Here is a 20,241-nt window from a genome sequence, read left to right on the forward strand (position 1 = left end):
TAGTTATAGTGAGTTGGATAACTGTACAAGTTAATGTGTGAATATCTCTAGTAAAGTACATGAAAGGGAGAACAACAAAAGGAAGCGATGGAAAGAGAGATGTAGATGATTTATAATGTGGACTTTTTTTTAATCAAAATCAAGATTTTAAGTTAAAAGTTACATGAATGTATACATTTTGTCACCATTTCTTTCCCATTTGCACAATCTAAAATTTCAATATACGTATTAGTCATGAATTGACAAAGATGTTTCCTTAGTCCAGATTCAATTATGACTTGCGACATTGAAGGGACTATATGCCAGAATTTGCATGTATTAACTGCTTTTTTTATTGCCAATGTGTGAACACATTCAATCTCCTGTGCATTATGTTCTCGGGTACAAACACGACCAATAAGTTGCTGGCTGCAGTTCACTTTACAGTAAACTAAAAACAAGGGTTTCTGAATTTTACATATAGCCCCTTTAACTAGCAGGTAAGGGGCTAACTGGGATTACTGTTATTCTTAAAGAAATCAGCATTTGCACAGCTTGCATTATTGCCATCTCACATCTTAACTGGGTCACAGTAAGGGGTTTGTTCCAAGTAGGTCCATTGTACAGCTTGATTAGTCTCCATCAAATTAGATAGACATAGACGCACTCTGTTTCCTGTTAGGAATCATAGAGCAGTGACAAGTAGGTCAATTCGATCGAACGACCAGAAACTAATACTGCAACAGCACATAAAGGCAGTCTTGCTTTTACCATCTCTCCACCGAGTTTGATTTAGCTCCTCTTGCAGTTGAAGCATCACTACTCTGTAATGGGAAAGTGTGTGAACTAAATCAAAACTCCAGTCGAACACTTCAGTTGTAATTCCACACTGCTGCTGTGAGAGATGGTCGAGCCCTGAGGAAGAGTCTGCTCATCTGCTACACGTGCCCTAAATGAGGGGGCTAAACCTCCACTTATTGTACTGTCATTAATCACAAACGTTGACTCAGCATTAAAAGTCTTGACAGCTCCTGCCGTGCAATTAATTTCTCCATTTTTATTAGATCATCACTCTTGTTATATCCTCATTTGCAACTGTTTGTCTCATACTTTTATGTATGGGTAGTTGGTAAGAAATGCATTTGGGAATTTGAGAGCTTGAGGTCATATTCATTGAGAGACTACATGGGATATTATTACAACCCGAATTCCAGAAATGTTGGGACGTTTTTTTAAATTTGAATAAAATAAAAACTAAAAGACTTTCAAATCACATGAGCCAATATTTTATTCACAGTAGAACATAGATAACATAAATGTTTAAACAGAGAAATTTTACACTTATCCACTAAATGAGCTCATTTCAAATTTGATGCCGGCTACAGGTCTCAGAAAAGGGGGCAACAAAAAAAAAGCAAGAAATTTTGAAAAGATTCAGCTGGGAGAACATCTAGCAACTAATTAAGTTAGTTGATATCAGGTCTGTAACATGATTAACTGGGATGTCTTAGAGAGGCAGAGTCAGAAGTAAAGATGGGCAGAGCTGTGAAAGAGTACGTAAAAAGATTGTGGAATACTTTAAAAACAATGTTCCTCAATGTCAAATTAGCAAAGGCTTTGCAAATCTCATCTACAGTGCACAACATCTTCAAAAGATTCAGAGAAACTGGAGAAATCTCTGTGCGTAAGGGACAAGACGACACTGCATCACTCATCGGCATGATTGTGTCATTTGACATTACTAAATGGGCCCAGGAGTACTTCCAGAAACCACTGTTGGTAAACAATCCGCCGTGCCATCTGCAGATGCCAACTAAAGCTCTATCATGCAAAAAGGAAGCCATATGTGAACATGGTACAGAAGCGCTGTCGTGTCCTGTGGGCCAAGGCTCATTTAAAATGGACTGTTTCAAAGTGGAAAAGTGTTCTATGGTTAGACAAGTCCAAATTTGACATTCTTGTTGGAAATCACGGGCGCCATGTTCTCCGGGCTAAAGAGGAGGGAGACCTTCCAGCGTGTTATCAGCGTTCAGTTCAAAAGCCAGCATCTCTGATGGCATGGGGGTGCATAAGTGCATACGGTATGGGCAGCTTGCATGTTTTGGAAGGCACTATAAATGCTGAAAGGTATATAAAGGTTTTAGAGCAACGTATGCTCCCCTCCAGACGACGTTTATTTCAGGGAAGGCCTTGTGTATTTCAGCAGGACAATGCAAAACCACATACTGCAGCTATTACAACAGCATGGCTTCGTCATAGAAGAGTCCGGGTGCTGAACTGGCCTGCCTGCAGTCCAGATCTTTCACCTATAGAGAAAAATACGTCAAAGACGACCACAAACTCTTCAGCAGCTGGAAACCTATATCAGGCAAGAATGGGACCAAATTCCAACACCAAAACTCCAGAAACTCATAACCTCAATGCCCAGGCATTTTCAAACTGTTTTGAAAAGAAGAGGAGATGCTACACCATGGTAAACATGCCCCCGTCCCAACTATCTTGAGACCTGCAGCAGGCATCAAATTTGAAATGAGCTCATTTTGTGCGTAAAATTGTTAAATTTCTCAGTTTAAACATTTGTTATGTTATCTATGTTCTATTGTGAATAAATATCGGCTCATGTGATTTGAAAGTCTTTTAGTTTTCATTTTATTCAAATTTAAAAAAACATCCCAACATTTCTGGAGCTCGGGTTGTATTTCAATGACAATTCTCAGAATAGTTTTAGTGTGTTACTGAATATGGCAATGTTGTGCTATGTTGCTGCTGCAGAGCAAGCATGGACCTGCTACTGCTACTAACTGATACACAGAAACGCTACTGTGAGCATGTAAGAAGCTGCTGCATGAATAGACATACATAGATCCTGTAGCAGATCTAGGCAGGTGGAGCTGGGGGAGGTGGAGGGTTTCAGAGGAACTCTGATTGCATTCTGCAGGACTAGCTTACAGCAAACAATGAACCAGACTATTTAAAAGTTGAGCAAGCACTTTTTCGACTGCAGGATCAGCAGAGGCTGGAAATTATGTAAATTATGTAATTTAAAAAAAAATACCCAGTCACATTCCATATATATATATATATATAGAGAGAGAGAGAGAGAGAGAGTCAGTTAAAAGCTGTTTAAAATGGTGAAAAAGGAATGACTAGTTAAAATTTTTTTAGATTCATGTAATTTTTTTTAATTCAAAACATTGATGTTGATTAAAAAAGTCCACATTATGGGTTAAATACATCTCCTTTTCCCTCTCTCTTCCTTTTGTTCTAGCCTCTTTAACATCCCCTAACTTTACTTGAGATATTCTGTCTTGCCATATTAATGGACTGGTTTGCTCTAAGGAGTATTCAAAGCCTATTTAAATACAAAGAAGAGTAATTGAATGGTAAAGTAGGATATTATTAAAAGAATCAGAGCCGTACCAATCTACTGTCACACATTCTCTTTCGCTTACACAGTAATATTAGGCTGGTTAATATTTTAGCAGTATCTACTTATTAGATGCTGTTTCAGTCCCATCTTACAAGCCCAATATAGCAATAAGTCAGACATTAATCAGCTCTGAAGGTTGTTTTGATAAAAATAATAATAATAATATTATAGAACATAATACTGACCAAAGGGCCATTCCGTGTCACGTCAATCAGTGTTAAAATTCGGAAACTTCCCCGGCTCAATTTTTTTTTTTTTTTTTTTTTTACTTTACAGTTTTCAAGTGAGATTTGGAGCGTGTTTTTTGCCTCAAGTTTGCATGCCTGTAAGTAAAGAGGTATTATAGATATCTCAATATCCTTTTAGATTCTGGTTCTTAACTAACTTTCCTTTTGGTATCTTCAATTTAATGGCCCTTGATGGTTCAATCCCAGAGATATTAAAACCTCTGTTTGGGTTGACAGAATCTGGTTGAGTTGACATGGAATGACCCCAAAGAGTTAACACTTGTCAGTTAACACTTCCATTCATCTTAATAATGGGCAATTTTACACTTTTTGGAGCCCTCCCAAAAATTGTGCACTGTTGAAACATCTTTTAAATGACCATCAATGAATAAAGAATTTCAGCCAGGTATCACATTTGATATAGAGCTATATTAAACAACAACAACAACAAAACATGTATATAGGATGATGTTAATACATAAATCTGCATGCAAGAAAAATGTGGTGCTTAAATAAGGGGAATCTTTTTTCCAGATGAAATTTCCTACATTTCCAGCTCGTGTCTAATTTTACAGTGCGTGTGGTCTTATATCCATATGTAGATGAAAAGCTGTCTCATTGCCTTCATTTAATGGTCTATGAAACAACAGAACAGGAAACTCATGGCCATAGTCTCTAATGTTCTCAGATCTAGTGGTCCATGTGATTCAAATCATCTAGTTAATATTTGTTGCCTGACAACATATAAAGTTATACTACAAAAACCGAAACTATTAACAAAATGAATTCAATCAAGGACACAAATGTGTTCCAGGCCATTTGTGTCCAGTTCTGGGAATCTCAATGTGCACCAGAATAAATTCAGAGATAACAGTGGAGATGAGTGAAGTTCACAGAGGTAATCTTTGTTACATGATGTGTTTTTGCAGCTTGTTTTCTAGTCTGTTGTTTACGCATTGCACTTGACAGTATGCATTCATTATCTGCTGTTATATCTTTCACAATAACACAATCCTACAGAAGATGTATCTCTGCAATGTTGAATGAGTATTTAAGATGAAACCTGAGAATAGAATCACTATATAGTAATAAAGAAGTGTTAATTTCAAAATGCAATATATATATTATATAGCAAAATGTATGCAAATAACACACTAAAGCTTCACAATTTTAGATAAATTTAGAATCTTTACTTGAGGTTTTGACAAAATGTTATTTGCTGTAGTCCTTTTTAAAATATAAAAATTTTAATATGATATTTTGACCGCTACCGTAGACATCAGTGTTTACAGTATATCCGAGCTTAGCTTTTATCCCAGTACTTCTGTGATCATTTGAATTATTTTAAACAGAAATGATGATTCTGTGCAGTTGAAAAGACTGTTTGTGAAGCCATGGGCCATGTCCATGTGTCGCCTGTCAATGACATCATACCCGTGTTACCCTCGGTTTCCGGTTTTAATTTGTAGAAACCATGGGAACACCAAAGACGCTTTAATATATTACGCATTTTATTAGACAGGTGAGCAACTGTTTTGATGGACAGATTCATTGACAGAAAACTAATCATATTATATTGTTCAACACAGTAAGTCTTCTTGTTTAAATCTTGTTTTCTTGATTCACAGCGAGTACCATGTTTTACAATGTCAAATATTGTTCTAGCTTACTGCAGTGTGCAACAAGTGTCTCATAATAGCCACAGAGGGAACGCAGAGTAGCACTATAATAACTTTCAACAAACAATTGTATCTAATATGATAAAACAGCGCTGTGTTAAGCCACATACGCTTGACCGAAAGAAGTGCAAGCGGTGACTGCGGCATAATAAAAGCCCCGCTGCTCTCGAGATGTGTGTCGCACTCGTCTCTCATTAGCAATCTCTCCAGCAGCCTCGTTTCTGCACAAACAGCACTTGGCCTTGCTCTGCTTCATACTACAGTAACATTAATAATCTCATCCTTGAACATGACTTCTGCCCGAGTCCGGTCCCGTTTCTTTTTCACTGGCTGTAGACGTGAAGACAACACATCCCATGTTTCCGCGAAATCAAGGCATCATCAAAAAATAATGAATTTAATCCAAAAATAACGGATACTCATGAGCTACAATCACACAAACTCAAACGCCGCTCAGGGTACAAATAGACAGGTTAATTAACAGGAACTGAAAGAGGTGTAGGGTTAATTAACTAATGATATGGAACACTGGTAAATGGAAACAGAGCAAACAAAACCAAAACAGAATGAAACTGTTCCACGTTTCGTTAATTTAACAACATTCATTTAAGAAAAATTGATGCCAAAACCTTTCAAGCACTGTTTATACCTTTATACAATATGAAAAATATTTAGAAAGCATTTTTGGCTTTCTCAGGCTGTTTAAAAAAATCTTTTGAGCATGACCTTTGGTAGACAGCACTTTAAATATCCTTTTTTGAAAAGGCCACACAAACAAATATAGAACTGACACATAGGCCATGTACACACTGCAGCTAAATATGGCAGTCCCTTCTCTTCTAAGTGCTTGAGCTGATCTGTACACAGATTGGTTGTGTAATTTACACCTCAAATATTCAGGTATGACAACCAAATTATTAAATACATGTAGTGTGTATACAACCGAACTGAACTGGTTAATGCAGTGGCATCACTTTCTTTTGGAAACAGTCAGCTTGTTTGAGCTTGTTTTCATTTAATATGCCGTAAAAAAAAAATCCCTAAATCTTTGTTTATTTTTTATTTTCTCATTCATTAAAACAAACTGATTTGCAGAAATGTGTGAATCATAAAAACACTTATTTTTTTAAACACTGATAAATGTCATATGCAGTACATCTGTATATTAACAGATAGACTGGAATTGACATTTATTTGTAAAAATGGCAGTGGGGTTAGCATGAGTCGTTAAACATTTTCAGGTTTACTAAGACATATCAAACATCCATAGGAAACATTCATTCCTCTTACCTCAGTCCAGAACTGTTTGCCATGGTTGCTACTGGGAAAACATTTGCTGGGTAGGTTGAACTTTTCATTATAGTTGTTCTTATTGTAGGGTTGATATTTTTAGTGGCATCTACAGTATATGCTGTGAGTCTGTGCTCCCAGGAGGTTCTATATCGGCCAGCATTTATTGTCTTTGGTAAGTTACAATTTTTTTATTACAGAGCCCTGTCATGAATGTAATAAATGAGTTTAGAACACTACTATTAGCCATGCTATATGGCCATATTAGCTCCTCTTGCTGATTTATTCTGAAGTTGGTTTACTGTGCAGTTAGTTTGAAATGGGCTTTGCATAACGGTCTTGTACCATAATTTGGGTGTTAATGGTGTTATGCTTTTCTTATTTGCATTTGCAATGATTTTGCAATCATGCTGCCGAATGATGTTGCTTACTCTACTCTGCAGTGTCTGTAATTTAAATTGACATCATGGGCGTTCATTATGAGGCATTTATGAGCATGTTAAGAAGTGATATAGCATGTTAGGTGTTTTGTATAAATGTTCAGTAATCCAATTAAAATTAATATTTATATGTGAAGTCAAACTTAAAGTATGTATTTTGTAATAGCTGGCATATTTTTTATTTAATGTGTCATATATGTGCTCTTTTCATTGTCAGGTCTTAGTGGGTCAGGCTCCAAGTGTCTAGGCTATTTTATGTTGTTATATACTAAAAAATCAATAACTGATAGATAAAGTGACTCTGACACTGACTCTATCCCTTTGAGTAAAATCAAAGTCCCTTTAAGACGAGCCATTTCACTCGGCGGCCATCTCTGAAATGTCTCTCGGGCATGCAAGTGCAGCTCCTATGTCTTTGAATGGGGAAACATCAAATTCTCCAAAGCTGTTTGTCAAGCTTTCGATTAAATTTCATATTTGTAATCACCAATGAAATCTGACAACTGTCTCATAAATTTTGTTCAAATGCTTGAATCATGAAAAAAAAAAAAAAAACTATTTTTCAGGCTGGATCAAGCTAATGCGCATGCGCAGTACTAAGTGTACTGACTGTTTCTATAGGAACCGGAGCTTCTAACAGCCTCTGCAGTGACGCGATGACTTTACCAATCGGCGACTGGCTCTTATTTAAAAGGCGGGACTTATTCCGTAGTATTGTGCGTTGCACTTTCTCCCATTCACAACACTACAAATGTGATGTGTCTTGTGTTATTCTATAGTCTTTGGTAAAATTTGATATGACTAATCTTTTGTATTTTATGCATTGCGCTAATGCAGCAAGAATAGAATTAAGTCCTATTGGGCCATAAATATTTGTGCTTTTGTTTAGTTATCCTTTTCCGTGTTTGTTTGGTTTGCATTTGTCTTTTTGTTTATTATTCCACATCTTCAGTAGTTATATGGTTTCCATTTATTTCGGTTACATCTATTCGGCCATTGCATCACCGATTAGTCATTGCTTTCGTGAACTTCCTTACATTTAATACATCTATGATTGGTCTGTTAGGCAGATCATCTTTGTGTAGGTGTTTAGTAAGGGTTTTGAATGGTTCAGCTCACTTTCTGAGGAATCTATGAAGTAGCAAAGGAAAGAAAAGAAAAACAAATAGCGTTAAACGTATTTCCATCAATGCAACTCTGATTAGTTTTGGTCCCGCACACACACACAAAAATTAGGTGTCTAACTAATTTGCGCTAACATTTAAATTAATCATTTGATACAGTGCACTTATTGTGTACATACGTGTTTTTACATTTGTACTTTGGATTTAATATTTGTCGCTGATCTTTACTTGATAGATTGACACTGTAAAAACCCAACAAATATTGTTGTACTTACTCTAGGAGCATTTCAGAGTTTTGACTTACAACTGCTGGTTCAGATAATAAATTCACCCATCTATTTAGACTAACAATCATTACAATGTCCACAAAACAAGCCTCTTATTTGTATACTGAGAGAGACAACCTGCACATGCTCAGTGATGTTCATGCGATATGATGTTAATCTTAATTCCAATACATGTTAGACCAACAATATTCACAATAAATGAATGAACACTTTGATACTGAACAATTTTCATAGTGAACAATGTTTGGCATAAATTTTGTAACTTTTTTTTAGCTTCATATAAGAGTATATGAATACCCGGCATGCATTGCGGCATGAATTATATAATTCTACAGTATTGTAAAGTGTGTTCTCTGTTTCACTGTGTTTTTAGTTCTGTCATGTTTGCCTATCATTTGACCTAGTTTTCCCAGTGACATAGGTTGTGTCTGAAATCACCCCCTATACCACCATAGTGGATGATATGGAGTGCGCTCAATCAATCCCACAATGCACCGCAATAACGAGTGTACAATTAATGCGTGCTCAACGGCTAGAGAATACCCATAATGCACTGTGAGAGTCGAGCGCTGAATGAATTCCTGCGTCCCGCCAGAAGATGGTGCCCGCAGCTGAATCATTCATCCATCCATTTTCCAAACTGTAGCGTCTGGACCAATCAGACACACAATTATTCATTATATTTAATGAATAATCCAGAAACTCACTCTCTCAAAGTTCTGTGAACCCATCCCCCTAAACTGCAACTAGCATCCCAAATGAAGCTTAACACACAGGCAGAACTAGGTGTCCTGTTACAAACTGATAAGACCTTTTATGATTAGAAAGAATTTTACAGAGAGTAGTGACTCTGACTTCATTCTTTCTGAGGAGGACAAATAAACCCTCTTAATCCTATATATTCTATATATAACCACTTGAGAAATGTATAAACATGTATCCAATTTTCCCATTTCATGACTTTCCTTTTATAGGGTTTATTCTATGTATTAATTCTCTCTTTTGAACTATTTTGGTATTAATGTTTCAAAGTTGCAAATTTATAGTTAACTAAAATCACATGGGTAGCATGTTTGGTATCTACAGACTCAACTTCCGTTTCCTATTTGTTAATTAATGTTACATGTTTTTAACTCTGTGACACATTAGTATTATAAGAATCTAGAAGGTTCTTCTCTCAAACATCCAATCCAATGTCTTATGCTAACATCTTGCTACAGAACAAAGACTCGTAAAGTTCCCTCCGAGAGGACAACTCCTCGTTGGCTCAGACACCTCAAGAGGGTGTGGCATCTTCACGCTTTAAAATCACTGATCACAAGATCACAGTCTCTTTTTCTTCTTCTCTTTTACTGAGAAATGCTGATGTGAAGATGATGCTAAGAAGCTGGAAGCTTCTAAGGAACCCCAAGCTTGTGCCAGGCTTCGGCCTAGACCTTCCATTCACCAAAGATCCTCTGAATCCAACTGGTTCTCTTTCATCAAGACAATATCAGCAAAGATTCAACGGGAGCCTCCACAAATTGCATCAGGACAGTTTTAATTCAAATGAGCGAGACATGCAAGTATCAAACTTAGTCTCATTATTTGATACATTAAGGATACTTAATGTATCAAATAATTAAGCCTTGAGCAAAACTGAAACCATCAGTTTTGCTCAAGGCTGTTGATCTGCTGAATTTCAAACAATGCTGTAACTTCTTGCTTTCCTGTACTCTGCTTCAGCTCTCTCTTTCCCTTGGTAAACTATGCATGTATGTGTGTGAATGTTAGAGTAGTTTAAGTGTTTAGTCTAGTTAATAAAGTCTTGTTCATGTCACACGTAAAGTTGTCCGTGTTTCATGCTCATATACTGGAGTCCCTAATTATGCCAATCCTGACTACATGCTCTGAGTAGTACTGTACAATAAAATTGTTATTTCCCATAACCTGGAAATGAACATTTCTTAGAATTAATAAACAATTAACACTGAGTGTTCATTGGCCAAACAGGTTAATTGATTGTAGTATTAATTTTATTACATTAAGTTAATTTTATTAACTGATCCAAATATTTATAATTAATTATAACTAGCTATGATTATATTTATTTTGAGCTAATTTGCTACAAAACCATGGTCCAATGTGACTACAGCGTAATATCATACAGGTATAAATTCATTTTTAAGTGATTAATTAAGGTTTATACATAGTTTCCAAGACAAAGTTCAAGATAAATATTTTCATCTTACAACTGGAGCTGCCAATTTGCTAAGTTTCAAATGATTATTAAACAGTTTTTAAATTATGCTGTCATTATTTTCCATTGCGTGGTGATGTTCACAGATCATTTTTAATTTTATTTTATTTTAGTTATATATATATATATAGAGAGAGAGAGAGAGAGAGATGTGTGTGTGTGTGTGTGTGTGTGTGTAATTCTTTTTATAGTGCAGAGCTTACCAATTTACTTTTGTTGAAATCTGACATTTTGAGTTTTCTCAACTTTTCATCTTTGACATGCAGTTATGTGGTTTTGGAGAACCTCTCAAAGTGCACTGTGAACCATCTTAAAATGCAAGCTGACTGCCCTGTGGCAAACACTGTTTAAATAAAGTCCAAAATATATTCTGACAGGATTTTATGGTTTAAACTATATTTGGGAGTTGCAGTGAAACTCTTGCTCTGCTATACACTGGAATTCAACATGGCAGTACCTCACAGCTCAGTAAAAAAAACACATCTGTATGAATAAAATGAGGTGCTTCAGAAGAGCAGGGCTGCTTGTGAGATGGCTGAGGGTTATACAAACATCACAGAGAAGAGGATGAAAGAGATAATGAAACTTCAAGCACTATATGGTGAGATAAAATGTTGATGGCAATAGCACCTATTCGTCTTCTCCCAAGCTGTGTTTTGAGAATTTAGTTGTGTGGTTTTGATTTATGTTTCTGTGCCTGATGATTGTGTTTTAGTGCATGGGGCCTCATTCCAGTTGAGCTGTTTGTGTTTGTCAAGCTGAAAGCTTGACTCACTCTGGGCTCTCCGTAATTGAGTCAACACAGGTCCGTGATAACACTAGCCTCAGTCCTACCCCGATACATTAAATGTTTATGAGCTTTTAAAGTGTGTAAGGCGCTTAGGGTTGCTAAGATCCTCTTCTAGAACCTTCGCCCTAGGCTCCCTTAAAGGCTTCTTACCCTCTGTTCCTTGTCAACAGTGGCCACACAGATACCACAGACACACAAACACTCACTTGCTATGTATTTCTGCTATATTAAGCTGTGTTCTTCAAACACCATGTCCCATTAGTTACAAAAAGAAGAGAGGCTGGTGAATTGGCTGGCTTTACCATTAAATTGAGGAGTGATTCAGAAGTTGTCTTCACAGACAAACTGTGCTGTCATATCCCAGCGGTATTGTGACTTGCCAGAGCACTTAACGTCATCATGCAAGCTTTATAGATCCCTCGACTCAGGCATGAAGGCCGTGTGCTCTACCTGTGACTGTAGATTATTTGATTTTTCTCTCTTTTCAGTAAATTCTCTGACAAGACCAATGCATGTTGCATAAAAACAGACAACCAAATGTTATTTGTAAACAGGAACATTATTTTTCAGATGACTAATTTAAGGCACTATAAACAATATTATTTCAGTATATATTTAGGTGGATACACTGGAATTCTGTGGAATGGTTTTTCATATGGTGAAATTTGTTAAATGTAATACTGCGTTCATATTGGTATCTGAAAGCATTATTAAATTAGCCAATATATTTAATAAATAAACATGTAAGGGCTGGAGGATGTTTAGTAGAGCTATGTACAACTCCTAATTCTGTTTATCTTTCTGCATATTCAGATTCCATATGGCCTGTTTATTATTCAAATACTTTATTATAACTTGGATAAATAAGTCAATGACAGTAGTGGGTGCTGCCATGACAACTCCCTATTAGTTCTGCTTGGGATCTTATTACCTGTTTGATTAAGCTTTGTCAGATATTGCTTTTATACCACAGTTCTATAAATGATTCACATTTAGACAGAATATTTCATTTTAGACAGAATATTGCTATAGTTACTTGTCTATTTTTGCAGCCGAAACAAGTTCCAAATGAAGCCAAAGCAAAATTAATTTCTTGTCTCCGAGCAACACACAGGAGCCTAATGGTGTTTCGTTCTTGAATGAATCAGTGTTTTTGAACTATTTGACTAAGTGAATCATTCAGTGACTTACTAATAAAGACTGTCACAGATTCTTTCAGGAACAAAATGGTTGATGGTCTTTGTGTTTAAATCATTCACTCATATCAATTGATCTGTTTAAAAACAAGAATGAAATCAGTGTTTTGAATAAATTAGTTGACTGAATGCGGTAACAATGTAACTTTCAGTATCACTGAAACATCCTCACTAATAATGCATAGTTTCTTGAATTTGTGTGTGTTTCATTTAGTGGACAAAAAATAACTGCACATTGAGCTTATGTTCACCCTCTTCAAATCAACCAGCGAAATTTGAATGTCTTCATTTGACAGCTTAAACTAAGAAGCTTATTTATCACCATGGTTTTGAATTAGTCATTTACATTAATGTAATGTGATGGAGCTTTATTATATACTACATATGCAGTATCTTATTATATATTGCCATATTTTGGTTCTGCTTCTCTGTTTATTTCATGTGTTTTAAAGACTTGTGCTTCAGCTGCAGTGTGTAATTAAGCCTTTGCCACTTAGACTTTTATGCAAATTTATACTAAATAAATAAATAAAGTTTAAGCTGGAATTAATTATTGCATTACTGAGCACTGAACATAGACTTCTTTTTTTTTTTTAAGCAGAAGTTGAACTATATAAAGGTGTCAAAGTCTCTCAATTCAGTGAGCAGGTACTCTGTGCAGTTTCCAGTGTTTTAGTGTGTTTATGCCCTCTACCTTTCCACCATCTGTTTGATGTTTCTATCCTACAGAGTGTCTCTGCTTCTGGATTCCAAAACGTTTGGTCATCTTTTTAAAAAGTAAACAGCATGTCTACAAAGACTGGACAGAAGGGCTGTGTCAAACATTCTGTAGCATTTCTTTTTTTTTTTTTTAATTGGCTGTTCTGTGCTGTAAATCCCAGATGAACAAAAGCTTGTAAGAGTATCAACGGACCCAGTCTACATTTAAAGAAAGTATCTTATGCGTATTAATGTGCTCAAATTGAGGACGCTTGCTGAAGGTTGCATCACATTGTGTAGCTGGATGCATTTAAACTCTCTCAGGGAGAATTAATACAGAGTATTCACTGGATATAAGGAAATTAATATGAAAATTATATCTGTATTTTCTTGGGATGACATGTAGGCTTTAATAGCCACACTGTTGGAAACAAAATGGAAACTATTAGTATTCCCTTGATACGTTTACTTTAAATAATAAACACAGCATACAAGAGGCTTACAAATTTAACTTTTGTCCAATCCGTAGTCACATTTTCGAAACTCTAAACACAATTGGCACAACATCCGTCTGTTGTGACCATAACATTAATACAATTCATGTTGTTTTCACACAATATACGGTCAATTAACACATTTCTAAAATGCTTACATTTTCTTTTCACACAAGCTTACCCAATACCAAAATCATGGATCTTTCTGTTCTTATTTACAAATGCTTAAATACAGCAAGACCTAATGTTCCAAACCTTAAATATAGTATAAAGCCTCTTACTCAGCAACAATAGGCCCTTTTCACAATGACGTCAGTTAACTTACCGCCTATCCGCAAAGCAGTGGATCTGTTATTCCGTCTTACCTTCGCGTTGGCGACGTCTCGGGAAAATGCTTTAATAACTTTAAACGCGAACTGTTTATGTCAAGAATTTACACAGTCGGCTTCTTTTGGTAACGTTATTTATTATTTCCTTTCTGTAACTGCCTTGCTTAGGGTTTTCTACAAGCAGAAACTTTAGCAATGTTGTGTCCGTGAATTGCTGTCAGAGTTTTATCACAATGATTGTGCGTGCACACAAATCTGTTAGCCTATTTGGAATAACAAGAATATTGTATTTAAAAACAAATCTTTATTTTTAGAAATTGGTAGGCTATGATAACGGTATTGTTTCTTGTGAGATTTATTCATGAGTAATGGACACCTGAAAGTAGCACATCCACATATAATACTCCGAAGAATTAATGGTGGGAAGATTTTAGATCATTTTACATCATACCAGTTTAAACTGAACTGGTGCAATATATTAAGATTGTATAATTTGTAAGAAGTGTATTGAAAATACAAAACGGAAGTATGTGTTCATTTAATGTTATTCCCTGGAAAAATAATTTTATTTAATTCATATGCTGCTATAACAATGAGTACTGTTGTAAATCCTCTGTATATTTTTGTATGTCGCATACAAAAAGTCTTGTTCTACAATAAAGAGATGAATGATGACGATGTTTTTTTACTAATAAAAATACCATGTACAAGAGTCAGTTTTTACAACATTAACAGTGTTCATGTAGAAATAGTATTATAGTAAACAATTTTTATTATTATGTATGTCATATTTATCGAAATAAAACTGAAAAAATAGACCTTTTGATAATTAAAAAGAATAAGCTTATGTTGATCTTCATTGTACATACATGCACTGAAATACGTGGTACATTAAACATTGAAAAGTTTTTTCTGCACGTAAATGTCGGAAACGTGCATTTATTTCACAAATACTGACAAATACATATAAACAGCTTCATCTGCAATAAAGACAGCAAAGTTTGCACGTTACTACGGGCAGCAGAAAGTGTACGGCTTCAGTGCTCCGTATTCAACTCCTCCTCCGACTTCAAGCAGCAAATCTTGCCAATCGGTAAGTTCGTTTGAGATCTGCCGAACACCTCGCCTTGAATTTACATGAAATTAGGCGACTACAGTCATCCTCTAACCACATTTGTGGCATATGTACAACTATTGGGTGCACTTCATTCGAGCGGCGCTAGTATTCCACCATGCTGACGGAAGTGAGGATGCACTGCTTCGAGTCCAACCGGAAGCTGTGTGACGTCATGTGAAAAGGGTCTATAGCAGTTCAAAAGTATTGAGAAAAAAAAAAATGATATATATATTACAGTAAAAATATTGAAAACTGATAAGCATTATTAGGTAACAGATCACTGAAATATTGAGAAATAGCTGGATCCAATCTCAGTCTGAGGCATAGATGTTGAAGTTCTTTCCATTACTTGGACATACACAGTAAAAAAGGGACTCTTTGAATTGGTTTTGTTCAATGTGGATGCCGAACAAAAAAAAAAAAAAAAAAAAGTCTGAGTGAGTTAGAGGAATAGTTGCAGGAGGAGAGGAGTAGTTTGATCAGGACAAGGGAGAAGAAGAGATAGGGGTGAGGAGGAAGAATGTGTGCTGGATTGCATCTTTATGATTTCCCCCCTTGCATGTGAAACCCATGAAAGGTTTATAAAAAAAAAAAAAAAAAAAAAAAAAAAAAAAGGTAATTGTGATTTTTTTATCTCACAATTCAGACTTTTTTCTCTCTCAATTCCTAGTTTATATCTCACAATTCTGAGGAAAAAAGTCAGAATTGTGTGATAAAAAGTCAGTTACTTTTTTTTTTTTTTTATTCTGTGGCAGAAATAAGCTTCCATATAGTAACCAAAAGCCATGAAGCCATTGGATTTTTTGTTGATCAATGGCAGCAGTTTCATGTTTTGATTTCAGTAAAAGCTTTATGTAAACTTAAGTGGTGCTGGATTCATTTTAGTGAAAGCACTACCACTATTCCATAAACGCAGAATGTGCGGTCTGTGTAGGGGACACCATCAACACCCCACCCCCAGACAGCAATTTCAATGGAGGTGACAACTGAAGTGCATAGGGGACCCATTTGACCAGTGGCAGCCCTGAACAATTCTGTTACTTTTTTTTTTCTACTGTACCTTCTATAAAGTAATTCCTCTTTCACTTTTAGATAGTATGTTGCCATGCTACCAAGAATGCACACATTCAACACTCAACCAAAAAATTTATGGCTTACAGTAAAAGGAAACTGAATTTTATATATATATAAAATTATTATTTTTATTTTTTATTTTTTTTTGTCTGTAGAACTCAATGTCTGAAAATGAGTGAACAAAAAAAAAAAAAAAAAAAAAAAAAAAAGCTTTTAGAAATTAGTACCAAGAAATATTATGTTACATAAACTACAATATCATTGCCAAACTCAAAAACTGAAAACAGTGAGTCAAGACAATGTTAACTAAACATGTATTCCAAAAAGCTATTTAAGAAATGTTTTCAAAATGATTTGTCCAGCCTTTTGAAGTCAATAAAATGCTATTTTATTAATTAGCCTCATCATGACAATTAGAATTTCTATTAAAGGTATAGTTCACCCCAAAATTATAGTTCTCTCATCATGTATTCCCTTATGTCTCAAACTCATATGACTTCCTATCTTCTGCAGAACACACAGGAAAAACATACCGCTCCAGTGGTTTAATCTGTGTCTTCTAGAGCAATACAATCAGTTTTGGGTAAGAAACAGATTAAATATTACTCCATTCTAAATCTTGACATCTGTTTGTATTGCTTCAAAACACACGGATTAAATTACTGGAGTCACATGGATTATATTTATATATCTTGAAAGTTCTGAACCCCATTTAGTTGCATTGTACGGACAAACATATCAGTCTATGAAAATATCTTCTGGAGAAGAAAGGAAAGTTTTTATTTTTGCGTAAACTATCCCTTTTGATATTTCTTGCAGGAAATATATAAAATGTCCTGTGATACCATGTTTTTTTCATTCAGTAATGAATAATAAAAATGATCCAGTACACAAAATAGTCACACCTAACATTCCTACAAAAATGTTTTGCACTGCCTCAAATGTGTATTTTAGTGCTTTTGTATACTCAATATTAAGAAGAAGAATAGAGAAGCATAGAGAAGTCCAAAGAGTACCATGAAAGCAGTGGTAAAGTCAGTCCTCCATGACCACAGTTTCCTTCAGGATGATGCTGAAGTTTAGACATCTCTTTGTTGCCAGCGAGAGGTTGTCCTCCATGACTTCAAGAATAGTTTCACTGCTCTTGCACAGGTCTCCTTTAAATCGTTGTCCTAAGAAGTATGTACATTTAAAGAAAGATGGTTAATTGTGTAAATTTAAAAATCAAAGCTCAAATACACTCTTGCAAACAAAACATGGCAAATTATGTGCTAACCTGATGTAAACATTAGAGGAAAAACTAATAAATATAACCACACATTTTATAAAAGAATGGTGATCAATGAAAACATGAGAGAAACAAAATTTGAAAACCTACCAGACCAGACAAGTCTTGGATATTGCGTCACACTCCCTAAGGTACAAGGGTAGTAGAGTGTATCTGTGTGATGGGATGTCTGAAGGAAAAAAAAGTAAATTTTATTCATGATTTACTTCTGCATGATTAATTACAAATCATATTTGAGCATCACTGAAAATGTATTAGGGATGGGAAGCGGGTCAGAAATGAAAATTCTACAAATACTGACTACTATATATCACTTCAGGTACTCAAGGAGACAAAATGACTGTCACAAAAGTGTCACATTAACCACGTAACTGTTGCACCCCTTGAAAAGGGGGAAAATACATATTAATAAATGAAGAGACACGGACTCGTGCTGCTGTCTGCGTGCTGAGCTGTATTGGCTGTGTATTTTCTTTCTTTCAGCATATAACATTAAATTGAGTGCACACAACAAGACGTTCATTTCCAGGCATAAAACATCACATTAATATCCGGACTAGATTAGAAATGCAGATGTATCACAGTCGGTATAACACTAGTTTAAATACCAAACTAGTGGTATTTAAAACTATTTTTTTTGGTTACATTTTTATAACTTTTCACTTTTATAATCGTTTTATAATTAATAACACTAAACTTACATTTCTAAACATTCAGTCTTCTTTATCCATTTTTTTGACTTATTTGAAACTAAAATAAAATGAAATAACTATTTGAACACTATTTCAGTAGCGATACAAGAAACATTTAATGGTTTCCTCGTGGTTAGCATATTAATTCCTCATGGTTAACATGACAATCAAACCATCAAACCTCACATTTTACACACATGTTCAAAAATAAACAGCATTACAAACTACTGTGCAATCTTAATTTATGACAAGGAAGGCATTAATAAAAATTCCATACCTTGAAAAGGGGGAAAATATATATTAATAAATGAAGAGACACGGACTCGTGCTGCTGTCCGCGTGCGGAGCTGTATTGGCTGTGACGCACAGCATAGTTCGTGTCAGCTACTCCCGGCAGCCTTTGAGTTCCCCCTACTGGACACTCCTTGAATTACATCTAATTTTTTTTTTTAGTTAACCAACAGAATTAGAACAATAATAAACATCACCTTATGAATTAATCATTTTGACTTAGCACTCTTTATGTTGCAGTTAACTTGAACTGATAATAGTTATCAACTGTAATAGTTAATCATATTGATCTTTTTTTTAAACCTCTACATAACCACTAATTTTAATAAATAATTCCAAGGGATTCATAAATATAGGAATCATGCTTATCAAAATAATCCCAGATAGTTTTCGTCTCATCTGCAAGTCTATACTTTCTGCTCAATACATTATGATGATGGAATTGCTGTTTGTTAAAAGAGGTCATGAAAGCTGTTTTGTTGTTTTGAGGTCCACATAAGTGATCCTTTAGAACTGAGGGAGTGAAAGAGAAAAAAACAAAAATCTCTGAACACTGAAGTATATAAACAGGAACATCGGGACAAAATTTTGTACAACAGACAACATGTAACTTACCCGACTTACGAGACAAAACCTACAGTACTTCTCAACATGCAAACTTTCATGGAATCTAATTTTATTAGATGATTAGTTAATTGCATTTGATAGATTTTACTTTTAATAAAACAATAGCAATAGATTTGTAAAAGGTGTTTTTATGCATGTTTAGCATGAGTTTTGTGGCATTTACACTGTTCTGACCACTAGGGATCACCGTGGAGACGGGTGTCAGATTGTTTCGAAGCTTCGACACATTACGGCACATTTGCTTCAACTGTTTCAGTGTTTCACGAAGCCTCGCTCTGCCCATCACTAACTGAAACTTGACACTGAAGGAGCAAAACCTTAGCCCAGATCTGCACAACTATACGCACATTCTCAGCCTCACACTTTTTGCAAAACACTACACACATTGTTTTGCACAACACTAAACACACTTCTCTACATTAGACACAGAAATCTAACGTAATGTCACTTCTTTGCCATTTCAAGACACTGCTTTCCAAAATACCACCCCTATAAACCAATTGATCAAACATGGCCATCAGGTCTGCAGACATTTAGGTGCTTAACTGTAAACTCAACAATCAGGTGCAAGTACTATAAAAAAGGCAAAAGGTGAGTTTATGTGTCTTCAACAAAATGGAAGGCAATGTTGCAGTAAGAGGGAGAGGGAGAAACATCATTGGCCACAGAGCTATTTTGAATGTCCCGGGACAACGTGGTGGTAATATCACAATGTATGTTGCAATCATGCAGAATGGGGTCCCCCACCAGCATGCCAACTTAGGCCCTTACAGCACGGCCCACATATTCACATTTTAGACAGACTACACAAAATTGTCACAGCAGAAGACCAAATGAATGCAGAGCAGATGAGATATATTGTCATATGGGACAATGTAAATTTTTCCTATCTGCTCTGGTCCAAAACTGGTTTCATTAGCGTCCACAATTTTCACTCCAATACATCCCA

General features: G+C 35.5%; 1 long non-coding RNA gene across 5 annotated transcripts in view; it reads right to left on the reverse strand.

The window, feature by feature from the left end:
- The window catches only part of LOC127494737 (uncharacterized), a 63,815-nt gene extending 45,049 nt beyond the window's left edge, over window positions 1-18,766 (reverse strand). For 3 of the 5 annotated variants that reach the window (XR_007924959.1, XR_007924962.1, XR_007924961.1), the window contains exons 1-3: window positions 18,652-18,766; window positions 17,773-17,851; window positions 17,411-17,566 (exon numbers count right to left, since the gene is read on the reverse strand). This is a non-coding gene — a long non-coding RNA (uncharacterized LOC127494737). Of the gene's footprint in view, window positions 1-1,361; window positions 2,286-13,890; window positions 15,506-17,410; window positions 17,567-17,772; window positions 17,852-18,651 lie in introns of those variants that run through there. The other 2 variants (XR_007924960.1, XR_007924958.1) reach the window with 2 other exon arrangements.
- Between the last annotated feature and the right edge of the window lie 1,475 nt (window positions 18,767-20,241).

This window comes from Ctenopharyngodon idella, chromosome 14 (genome assembly GCF_019924925.1).
Source record: "Ctenopharyngodon idella isolate HZGC_01 chromosome 14, HZGC01, whole genome shotgun sequence".
NCBI lineage: Eukaryota > Metazoa > Chordata > Actinopteri > Cypriniformes > Xenocyprididae > Ctenopharyngodon > Ctenopharyngodon idella.